Below are 13,195 nucleotides of genomic sequence, written 5' to 3' on the forward strand. Positions count from 1 at the left end.
GATCAACTAAAACAATGACAACAGCATGAACACCAATACACTGGATTATTGAGTAACTGTGTACAGGTGCTGATCTGCTATTACATCGGTAGCAATTAAAAGACAGATATTTGTTTAAGGTGTGTAAAGCAGACTTTGCTGTTTACAGATGACCATAGAGTATCACAGTTTAGCAGATGGTGGTTCAACCTCTGTTTACAATAATAGGTTTATTGCTTAGCTGTAAAACATCATCCCTGCAGCACATGACAGAGTATTGCAACAGCATTCTTACTCCTTATTTATATCTTGCGTCTTCTTTATCTTGCTTACATTGTTGTTTTTTCCTATTATCAGATACCTGCATCAATCTAGTATCTGACAGGAATTCTTACTCAGCACAGATAAGTCCTACTATTTTGTTTACAAATACATTTACATAATGTATATAGTTTTATGTTAATGAATGCTAACACTCAATCATGTATTTTGTCTTTTTGACTAAAAACATGACATGCTAAAATATGCTAAGCAAAAGAATGTATTGGATTTCATGGATTTCACATCTCCCCCCCTTTCAACAATCTTTACTAGACAGGTTATCTACAGTAAGTGATTATCAACTGAATCATCATCATCATTGTCATGGTAAATTAAGGTAATTTAATTTAGCAGGCTGCTAGAAATAACACTTTCCAGTTTATATACCCCAACATCTACAAAATTGTGATAAATGTTCTGCTTGACATACTCAGTAGTTTGTCTTAAAGCTACAACCCTAAACAAAGATCAGTGTTTCTTAATTACTGCCAACATATTTGTGAAATTTGTTAATTAAATCTTCTTCATATTACCAGTGCATTGAAAGCATCAATCCAAAACACCACACAGCATGCTATGTATTATAGTGTGAGGTATTTTACATTACTAAATGGTGTGTGTAGTAAAATATGAGGTGCAAAGTAAAGGCAGCAATAAATTAGAGGCAGCTGTAGTCCATCTGCACTTTTATAGCTCTTTAAAACACTATAAGCTGCTTCACGTTGCTGCTACTCATGATAAGCCATATGACACATGCATGGGCATGAAAACCGGCAAATGATTTTACATCAACACATTCTTCAGTCTCCTACCTTGACACCTGCTGCCTCTCATTTGTTGACTTCTCGGAGGCAGAGCCCCCCTTCGACTTAATCTTAAACTTTAAGAACTTGAACCTCTTCTTCTCTCCCCCATTTTTGTCTGCATCCTTCTCCACCGATTCGTCCAGTTTGGCTTCACTCCTGGAGAACAAACTTTTCAGGGACTTTCTGGATGAACTCTTCTTCGCCATCTCCACGGTGCGATGTGTCACCGGTAGCAAAAGATCTGGCTGGTCTGGTAAAGCCTGACGATAACAACCGTGGAGCGGAAATAAAAAATATTGCACGGATGGCACTTGTTGACATATGACAACTGCTCCTGGCGCTTTATTTTTGTGCAGCAGGTAGAGCTCAAGTGTGGAGACACGCCCAATAGACGCCCAACACCCAACCCTTACAAGGCAGCCTCTCAGTGCGCGCAGACAGCAGTGACATCCACTATCAAATATGCAATCATAATCTTACTGTATAGAGAAATAATTCAAAATTAAATTGTTTATTATTTTTAATGCTTGTTCAGTGCTTGCGATGGATAAAGGACCTCTGATGATGCACACTTACTCACCTCTCCGGTCTAAAACATCCTGTGTAGGTTTTGCGTATCTTTTATTTGCATTCATTGTAAGTTTGGTGATTAACTTTTACTGTGGTTGTAGTTTCATATTTCCAATACTTCTGTTGGGTTAGACTTGCCACTGAATCTCCATCTTGAAATTAGTGGAGTAAAATGTGAAATCATCATGGACATTGACGCAAACGGGCCATTATTATATCACAGACAAGTAATCTGAAGTCTGGTGATATAGGCCTATCAATGTTGTCAATAAAGCAAAGTACATCTTGCAAGTCTGATGATGATGATGATGATGATGACTCAAAACACAAAAATCCTTACATGGCCTCATTCATTTGCCAGTGAGGGTGATTAAAGTGAACTCAAAGCATTCCTCATATTGATGGAAATCTATTGGTATCAAACATCCAAAATGGTTTCACTCCAATAATGAATAAGGTGTATGTTTTAACTGAAAGAAGCATTTGCACGGAGCAATTTAGAGATAAGGTGGCTCCATCATAATAATCTACTTGAACAGAGTACAATGTCAGTGAATCAACAGCGATATCTTGTGGTTTCTCCTCAGTCTGGAGCCTTATCATGCATGCATATGGCCTATTCTGCCACACGATGGCGCTACCAGCTCGGTCAATCCATTCAAAGCAGCTACTGAATAATACATGTAAAGCCATGCAGTTTGCCACCTGTTTGATAAGGAAGTGAACATAAAACAATAATGACGCAAACCAAACATATCTCCCAATTGCACTATAAAAAAATACTGTTAACAAATTAATGTTTTAATTTTCAGATAATTATATTTACAACCATTCTTGAAAAAAACATCAAATCAACAATGAACTTAAAATATAGCATGTGATACTGTCATTAATATGTCGTCATTCTGCTAATATTCAAATGAATGGTATAACAGTAGCCACCCACAATTTATTGGCAGTGTGGTTTATGGTAGGGAGATAACAAGAGATAAGAGACTGAAAAAATGTTTATAGGGAGAGTGAAAGTCCCCTGAAGAAGAAGAGTGAATAAAGTCCGCTAAAAAATCCCCTAAGTCTCTCACTCTCCTCTCATAGTGTGAGAACTTCTACAATCCCTCATGGAAATGATCATGAACTGTTGTAATAAACAGTCATCAAAATTACATTAATTAAAATAAAAATGAAATAAAAATGAAATAATGCAAATTAAAATCTAAATTGTTTATCTTGTCTTTCAGGGAACTATTTATTACTCTCAACCTTCAACTTTATGGCCTTATTTTGGGCAAGGGTGAAAATGAGCTGCTGTCTCTTTCTGCTGTGTACAGCATTTTGTTGAATGTCCCCAGGGTTGTTACGCAGCTATTTTGGTTGAACATAATTTTGTGCCAAATAAGCACAATATCAGTTGAAATAACAAACGTTTAATCAGGTTATTCAAGAACCAACCTTAATACACCTTTAATGCCTGCTGCTGATATTGTGTTTTACTAGTGTTTGGAAAAAAAACAAAAACAGAATTACAATAATTCAAATTACCATTGCACGTCACATAAGAGTGTTTGTTTTCAGGGAGGGATATAATTCTTTGAAATACATTTATGCAACTAAATACTTTCTATTGAATTAGCACTGTGGTTACAGTACACTCCTAAAACACTCAAAACATTCAGAGTATTGTTTTACTGTTACTAAAATGAACTCACTTTATATACTCTATTACTATTATCATTATTATTATCATTATTATTATTTTTGTTGTTAAGCTTTACATATTCAGGAAATCTCTTTTGCAAGTAAGTCTTGAAAACAGATTACATATACACAAGATCATATTAAGATGGTTTAATAATATCACAACTACAAAACTATCATCATATACACTCAGATAGTGTGTTTACACAACTTAAAACACAACCATTATGAAGAAGATTAGCTAATAAATTCCCTCAAAGGAACACATATCTCAAACTTCAAGCTATTTTGCAGTTCATTGCAGTAGAGAGGTGTATATGACCCGAAACTAGTTTTCCCCAGTTCAGAGTTTGTAGGAGCCCTGCCCTAACTTTTAAAGTCAACCTGCTTGCGATCTTATGCCATGGTTATTGACTCAATTTAAAGCAACTTAGATAGCAAGGCTTTAAAAAAGGAAGACACGGGTATGCTGGTAACTTCTACATATCAGTAATGACTATCTGGCCTTTTCACATAGGTCACAGTGGTGAGTGCAATACTTGTGTTGTGTAATGAACTGAATTGCACTGTGGTAGATTGCGTCCAGAAGTTTAAGGGTGGTGGCAGAAGCGCATGCATGCAGAATATACATCCATAATCCAATGTGGGCAGTATGTTTTCTGTTTTGGAAATAGAAACTAATTTTTAAAAATCTTTATATGTTAAACCTTTAGACTCATTAAGCTGATGGTTACAGCATCACAATCCTGTCTTATTACTCAGTTCCCCACACCCATGTATATGGCCTTTAATGCTGAGTAAAAGGATAACTACAACCGAAAGTTAAACACTGAAGTCAAACTGTGACTAATGATGTTGGATGAACAAAATCAATGGACCCCTTTTAATATATAATAAAAGGCATGCACCTCCGGAAGTAAAGCTTGTAATCTGTGTTTGGAAGGAAAAAAAATGTGATAGATTATTAACATCAATCACTGGCTATCAGTAACTTAAAACTGAAAGTGAACATTGGCATCAGAGCAAAGTTTGTTTCTCTCAACCACATAAAAACACAAACTCATCAGCCTTGGTATTCCGCAGTTGCATAAAAACAGAAAGTCACATAGTGCCTGAGGTTATGGCAGTTGTTTGTATGATACATTATGAAGATATTTGCTGATTACCTTCCAAGGAAGGGCCTTGTGTTAATAATAGTGCAAAGGAGCTTGGCCATGCACCTGTTTCTGTGTCAGCAGGTATTTTATTATATCAATATTAAATGGACAATTCATTATTTGACAAAAAATGAACTTTTTCATTCAAGTTTAAGAAGAATCACTCTGCTACTTACTTTAGTATTTATTGGGACCATGTACAGTGTTAAAATGTTACCATTTGATGTACTGTACCAGAGTTAGCTTATAGCTCATTTCCTTCTGTGGCCCCTCAGTAGGTAAATATTAAAACACTATAACAGCACAACAATAAACAGTACAAAGCAAAAAAACACTAAATTTAAAAACAATATATTAAAGAGCAGATTCACACTTTTTCAAGTCTGGTGCCCAAATGAACACTGACATATTTTCCTTACTGCAATCATTCCTCGTGTTCACACTGGCCATCGAGAAATCCATTCAAAGGGAACTTTCAGTGTAATTACAAGTTTCTTTGAGGATAATACGGAGCTTCATCTGACTATATTAGTCAATTCCATATCTTTTAAAATTACTGTAATTTTAGTGCCAAATTCCATTTTTTTTTTGTTACAACCCTTCCACTGCTGCTGAACAGGAAGCATTGGGATATAAACAGGAAATAGTTTTACTAGAAAGGCTGTAACTATGGCAGATGTACTCTATTTGACTAACTCAGACAACTCTATCTTCAGATAAACTTTAAATATATTATTGCACAAAACAAGCACTGTTGATTTTGTTCCTCATCACTACATTGTATGTTCACCTGAAGGTTTTTTTTTAATAGTATGAACAGGAACAATTGTTAAAGTAGACAAAACACTTTTTAAATATTCATTTGGGCACTTGACTAAACCTATTCTTTCACACAATCAATCAGTGAATTCCATATACCCTCCTGTGGCCTCTGCAGTTACCATCAACAATCCCTCCCCTACCCAAAGCACAGACAGACACACATTGTATATTTCTATATTTGTATATTTGAATAACATAAAATTCATTGTTTATGTGTATTGCTGCTGTAACAAAGACATTTCCATCTGGGGATTAACAAAGTACCAACCTACCTATCTACCTGCCTTATTTGTGTCATTCCTGATTAGCTCAATCTTTTCAACCAGGGTCAGGATAGGGGGTCATTAAAAAGGACTGGCAGGCGTAGCCACTGTCGCCCAATAATTCTCCACTGCAGAGCCCTAAAGATAAAAAGGAATGGCCTTGATAAGTACCACAAATTATGAACATGATTAAAATATTAAATGTACAGTTGTCATACCCTGCTCAAGTTTATGGGATAGTGCAGACTCCCTGAAGATCCGGGAGTCATGTACAGACCATACAGTCTATGGTACAGACCCCGGCCACTTCGCCATGAGGCTGGTGACCATCATCTGATGGTCACATGTCATCTGCAGAAGCATTTGGGGTTAACATTAGTCAATGTGGAAAATGATAATGAACTAACTGAATACTTAGTGTACGCAGTCGGAGCCAGAAACGTCTGGTACATAGTGGAGAGACGGAAAGGTGACCAAGAAACATCCAGAGAGGACAAAATTAGAAGAACATTTAATATAAAAGTAGGTCTTTGACCAGACAAGGACTCGCGGACACATCGGTGTGGTTTTATAACGGCGGAGGGACCAATGGATACCCGGCGGAGGGACTGACGAAGACCCGACGGAGAACCGGCGGAGGAGCGGAGGGTGGAGAATGGAGAATGAAGGCGGACGCTGATCTGCTGGACAGGTGAGTAACATCAGCGCTACTTCACATAAACTGTTACGTTACCTGCTGACATTCAGCTCACTGTCTAGTCAGTCAGGATGTTGTTGTTGTTGTGATATTATCTGTAAAGTAGCAGAGTTGTTACTACAGCTGTTTGACGCTCTGCACGTTAGCTTCGCAGCTAACGTTAGCAGCGTGCTAACGTAACCTACAACGTAGCTGGCGTGTAGTTGCTCGCTGATAGCCACCTGTACAATCAGAGAAATAAATGCTGCTATCAAACTAAAGCTAACTTACCGTCCCGCAGCAGACGCTCCGCCATGTTGTTGCTTGCGCAGTGGTTACATCCGTTACCGACAATGCGTGTCCATGAACTTCGGGGGTGGAGCCCAGGAAGGGAGGGTTGTTTTGGTTTTCACTCAAATATCAACAACTTGTCTCCTCGTTTTCCCCCACATCCCTTACTATACCTTTTTAACTAAAAGGATATCAATGGCCTGAGTAGGACTGAGGGGATTGTATGACCACAGGGCATTGTGATGCTGTACTTACTGATAGATCTCACAATTATAATATATAATACATATAAATGATGAGCAAGTGTTGTTGATTCCACTTGCCTCCAATCACATGTTAGTTTGTACCTGTATTATGAAATCTCATTGGTTTGTGGGCCTCTCCTCAGTCCATAAATTCTGGCTATGACGTTGGCACAGTGCCAGTATGAGAGGATTGAGCCCACCATGGTAGGTTATATGAAGCACAGCGTTACATTAAATCTGTCAAAATAACGTAATTCAGTGACACAGCTATCATGATATTATGTCCGACTATATTACAGAAAGTGGGGACTGCATTGTACTCACTTTAATGTGTCAAATTGTTTATATTTGTGTTTACATTGTAGTTAGCTTCCTTGGCTCCTAAGCTAAGCTAACATTTGCTAACTTTTCTATAGAGCTGTGCCTTAACATTGCTATGCCTACATGACTGACCAGTGGATTATCATGCTGTATTCGGGTACATATTTTTATTGTGTATTATTTATTATAATTTATTAATGAATAGTGTCAGTATGAGAGGATTGAGCCCATGAGCTGTGCCTTAACATAGCTGTGCCTACATGACTGACCAGTGGATTTTCATGCTGTATTCAGGCAATAAATGGTCAAGAGTGTCGGTTCATACTTCACACAACACAACGCAGACTGAAGGAGACTGAACAACAGTTACACAAGCAAGAATAAGTTACCTGTCACCAAGGTCTCACTTGGCACTGAAAAGTGATTCAAATGAATTTCTGAGCATTGAGCGTGTGAATGACTCCCAAACTAAACTCACCCTTCTTTGTTCTCCCTTTCCCGTCTTTCTCTCCTCCCCTCTGTGGCAGGGTACTAATTATGTCCTGCCAACGCTTGTAAGTTTCCTGTAAGTGTAATGGTCATGACACACTGCATTGTCCGGAATTACTGAATTGCACTTTGCTTGAAAATGTAATCAATCTGATGCAACCGAAAACGTTACTGGTGGAATGACTTAAGCAAATTGGTGATCAGTCCACATCAAAATTACATCACTGTAGCATCCATATGTCAGTGGCAAAATACAGGAGTTAGGTTTTAGTCATGGTTTTAGTATGGATGGTTCAGAATGTGCTCTGTGGGGCTGTGATGGCTTTTTGAATGCAAAGTGAAAGCACAATAGATTAGGTTGTGGCCAGTGTTCTCATGAATAAAGGAAACTAGACCAATATAATGTGTCATGATTCCTATAAGAGCTCTTCTCATGACCCCAAAGAAGGCTACTTTGAATAAATTTCCCCCTGGAACTCATATCTTTCTGGTTTCAGGAGAGGAGGCCTCTCTTGAAAATGATATGTTGCTTTTCAATAGATTTATTCTCTAATTAAATGTCAAAGTAAATAAAAGGAGAAACTAGAGAACAAGCTTTGTGCACGTAAGATAGATGCATGATACAATTTGAAACGAGATAACGACTTCCCTGGAAATGTTCTTTTGTACCCTGAAGAACGCTTCCTTGTGTAAAAAAACACTTGAGAGATAACTATACTAATGTTCCCGTCACTTTCTCAGTGCTCTGAAGATAGTTTATCTTTAGAGCACTGACGTGATTAGCTGGAACAGGTTTATTGATTCACTTGAGTGACTGTAACAACAATAACAGCAGAGTGTTTGCCTTCTCCTTTTTTTGGTGTATGTGTGTTTCTTTTAGATGTGCCTTTTAGCCACCCTTTTGTGGCGTGTTAAAGGATTTCCTGTTGTGATTCTTATGCACTTACTGCACTGAATTGAGTCCGCTGAAAGGCCGGCCAGCAGCAGAGGAGACCTATATAGTATATGGCTTATGAAGAAGTCAAGTTTCAAGAGATATTGAGGGGAAAGAACATAAACAGGATGTCTGAGTCATGTAAGTCTCATCCTCTCAACCAGCCAGCTGACAGTTCTGCCAAAGACAAGACTGTTAAATATATGTTCTTCTGCTGTTCTTTTCATATTGATTAACTTCCTTTGTGTCAAAATCACGTTCTTTTTTCTTTTTCTTGACATCATCATCTCCTGTCTTGTCTGCTCTGCTAGATTTGAATGCAGGGAAGGGCTGTGTATTTTGTAACACACCTGAATATGTGCATTAACTGCCTTTGATTGTGTAACATCTCTACTGTTTTACTATTTGCTATCTGCACCCTGTATAAAAAAGATTAAAAATGTGTTGTTGTTTTTTGTTGTTGTTTTGTTAGGTCGGGCTTCATTGGTGAGACGCATAACAGTGGAGGAATGGAGGGCTGGTGGACAGCATTTAAAGGGTAAGCGTCAGTTCTGTCTCTCCGTCACTTCTGCTTTCCCACGCTCTAACTTCTGCTTTCCCATACTTTCAAAATCCCATCATTCACAATTCTGACATCACCATATCTGATCTAATCTCTCCCCAGATGACATTCTTCCAATATCCCTTTGATTCTGTGATTTTTACTTTCAGACCATACTTTTGTTCAGCCCACCTATACTCCCTATCACAACAATGACCTACACAATATCCAGGGAGATTCATCTAAAGGTTTCCATCAACCACCACATATTCATAAATGAAATGTATAATCACCAAAAATCTTTCTGTCACTAACATCTGTAAATATTGTCAGACATTTCCTATTAATCTCTTCTTATTGAACTACCTGCCTGTGATGTGGCTAACTGAACATGAAAGCTACGGTTGACTTATTTAGAGTCATGAGTAGAATACAGTGTAGACATCTGACCTGTGATTAAATGTTGTTTTAGTCACAGTATGTTAGTTAAACTATGTAAACGATGCTACTAGTATTATAATAGACAAATAATAATAGCATAATCAGATATTTTTCCACTTACTCGACCACAACTGTATGATTTCTACTGGCTATGAAATACACGTATGCATATAAGATGCTTCCTAGCAACCAATTTCCACATGATAAAAGTCTTTACTAGAACATTTGTAAAGTTTTAATGATGTGTCCCGTATTAGTAAATCACTAGTTTGAAACTAAAGTTAGTAGTTACTAAGGATTTAGAAAGGTCTTCACACAAAAACTTAACAATAGATGTATATTTACGTCTAAAACATATATATGAATAGCTGTTGCAACCCAATCCTGGTGTCTTTGCACTTTATGGTTAAGTATGAGTATTATGTCCATGTTATTGGATACAGATGTCTCGGAGAATGTGGTGTGTAAATGGGCTGTCTGAAGTTTGAGGGGGACTCAGCTGGTTGTCTGTCGGTGAAAAGGGCATTCATTATTGGATGTTATCATGGTTTTTTTTTAAATTCTATTCTCACGTGTCTTTATCAAAACAGCATGCACTTAACTTTCACATGTCCTATCTCTAACTATGGGTTCTTCCTTTATTTCTTAATTGCACAAGAAGATAAAGTAGCTAGTAGTTGGCATTTTAGTTGTCAGTGTGCCAGAACAAAAGGATTTCCTGTCACCACTGCAGTTTGACTGAGCACAGAGAACATTTTTTTTTTATTCTGGTCAGTGGTGTGTAGGTTTCTACTGTGGGGGTTCTCCCCCACAGTAGAAATCATAAGAGGAAATACTATGCGGAGTCATTGCACAGAAGAAAGAAAAAGAAAGTGGTTGAGAGAGAAAGAGAGGTTGAGAAACACATAGAGTGAGGGAGAGTGACTGAGAGAGAATTACTGTAAAAGAGCAAACCTTGCTTACAGTAACTTTGCTATAGATTCTGTTGATTGAAAGCATTTGTAACTGTCATGGGATGACAGTTAGTATCATATATTGGGGTTTCATGTCTGTTCCAGTTTGTCTGCTATGCTTGTAAATCTGCCATTGTCTTGAGATAAGCAGAGGTGCTTTTTTAAAAAAAAAGCTTCTCTTGAGGCAATAATGCAGAGTTTATTTTAGTGAGTTCAACCACAGCCTCAGTTCAACCTCTGTCCCCAGAGCATCTCTATTTCCAATTAATAATCAGACTGACAGAACTTATATGTGATAGAACTAAACCCCCACAATGTTCCACAGTTACTGTCACGATTGGTTATTCATAGTTTTGCACCTGCCTTTAAAAATCTGCTAAGTTACTTCACAGTAACAATGACAGACAGAAAAAAAATAGTTTCTGTTTTCACACTCAGTGATTTTGTTATATAAAAATTGTGGCGCAAGTGGTGCTTTTTCATAGTATCATTTGCGACAGACTAGTTTCATTTCCTGTATTTTCTAGGAAAAGCAGTCTGAAAATTGACCCAATAAGGGGGGGCAGGGGGTGTAGCATGGGACTTCCTAGAGTTTTATTACCAGCAAGAGAAGGTGAGTAAGCAGGATGTGTCAAGGCGTATGCACTCTGTTCATGTATGCAACACGCCCAGTTACTACATCATCCTGATTTTTAAATACTGTGTTCATAGAAAGAGAATTTTGTTAAAATGCCCACTTGGGCATTTCTTCCTTCTGTGATATAAGATGGTTGCATATCAAATAATTAGATGATAAGAAGACGAGAAAGAAGAAGAATAAGAAGAGAGCTTGTAAGACATCTGACATAAAATGTGTTCTAAAATCACAGAGCATATCAAAAAAAAATTGGCCGCACATATTTTCCTATGGAAAAAAGGATACAAGTCAATCAATTTCCAATAACAACACTTCATTTTGGTCAACCACATAACAACCTTGTTTTATGCTGGTGAAAAACAAGCTATAACCCACTGAAATACAACATACTTACTGGGGGAAAAACTGAGCATCTGACTCCTTAGAGGGTCTTTTAGTACAACCAATCACTGAGCAAGAGGTTTTTAAGATGCCCAAAATGTTGTTATTAAGTTCATGGACGCAAAACACACTGAAATAGAGACAGCTATGTTCTGTGAATCTGGGGACATGGTTACGTTAACTAATCAACATTGGCGCTCTGGTAGCAACTTCTGTCACTAAAACAGTAATGCCTTTAATTATGCAAATTATTAAAGGCACCCCCCCCCCCCCTCACCCCACCCCATACAGTTGTCATGAAGGGGGAAATTAGCTATAGAGCCCAAATCTGTTTTTTTTGTATCAGGCTTTAAATGTGTTTATTTCTGCTGGAAGGTTGGGTGTGTGTGTGTGTGTGTGTGTGTAAGGCCTGTATGATTAAACTGTGGTGCATTCAGGGAAGTATAGTTGGCCTATTTAAGTTAACATAGTATTTCAGAACAGGACTAGGCCCACCTAATTTTCTCTGTGCCCACCCACACTGTGATTTATGCCTATGCTACTGAACTGATTTTCTAAAAAAAAACAGACACAAAACACAAGGCATATAGAAACAATATCTTTAATATGCTACATCATGTAAATATAAAAGTATGATCAAAATATTCTCTCACATATAAATTCTCAACATTTCATAACCTGTTTCCAAAAATAAACTACATAGACAAACATATTGTACAAAAATAACTAAGAAATGGAAAAAAAAGACGTATATTACTGACTCAGTAGTAAAATTTTCAAGAATGTTTCCCACCTTCTGGTTTTTCATGACACCAAAAGCAAATCTAGTTGCATTTTTATTCCCAGTGCTAAGTGACAAAAATATTAACAATATTAAAAACTTCTGCTCTTGTGTCGCTCTTATTTATTGTCCAATGCTGAATATGAGGTACCGATGTGCCCACTGTTAGAATCAGTTAAAGCTAGTCACCTGAGTTTGCAATATACACCTCGACTAAAAGCAGTATATTGACCCTATGACAGATTGAATTACAGTAAGATTTGGATTAAGCTTGTGTTAAAAAAATATTTACAGTAAAGCTTTGTATGGAAGAAATATCTGGAACATTTGAATCCAGTAAAAAAAAGCTACATAGATGCATCTTACTGTAGTGACTCAGCATTAAGTTTGGACTAAAAACAATGCAGTGAGAGAGAATAATTTGGATTTGTTCTGCACAGTACAGTATGTCTGTATATTTTGATGTGTAAAGTTGATGGATTCTGAAGAAAAAATGCTAATGCTTTGACTGAATATGTTTCCTCCCTTCTAATGTTTAAATTAGTTGAAATTAACTAATCAAAAAAAAAAAAAACGGTTCTACATGTTCATGTTCTTTCATTGTAATTTTGGCAAATGCTTATTAACACACAATTTAACGATACTTGATTTTCCCTTTTTTTAAATTATAAATAAATAAAACAATAGCAAACAGTTGGGGAGTAGGAAGGTATTTTTTTGCTACCATTGTGCCCTGACTTTTCATATATACTTCCACTCATCTCACACACACACACACACCCAGAAGGTCAAACACACCGCCACACAAAGTTAAACAATGCACAATGAACTTTGACAAGTCACTGTTGAGACCATTCATGGTTTTCCTCAGAAATCATATCTCCTTGGAAAT

The sequence above is a fragment of the Scomber japonicus genome, chromosome 15 (assembly GCF_027409825.1).
Source record: "Scomber japonicus isolate fScoJap1 chromosome 15, fScoJap1.pri, whole genome shotgun sequence".
Taxonomy (NCBI): Eukaryota; Metazoa; Chordata; class Actinopteri; order Scombriformes; family Scombridae; genus Scomber; species Scomber japonicus.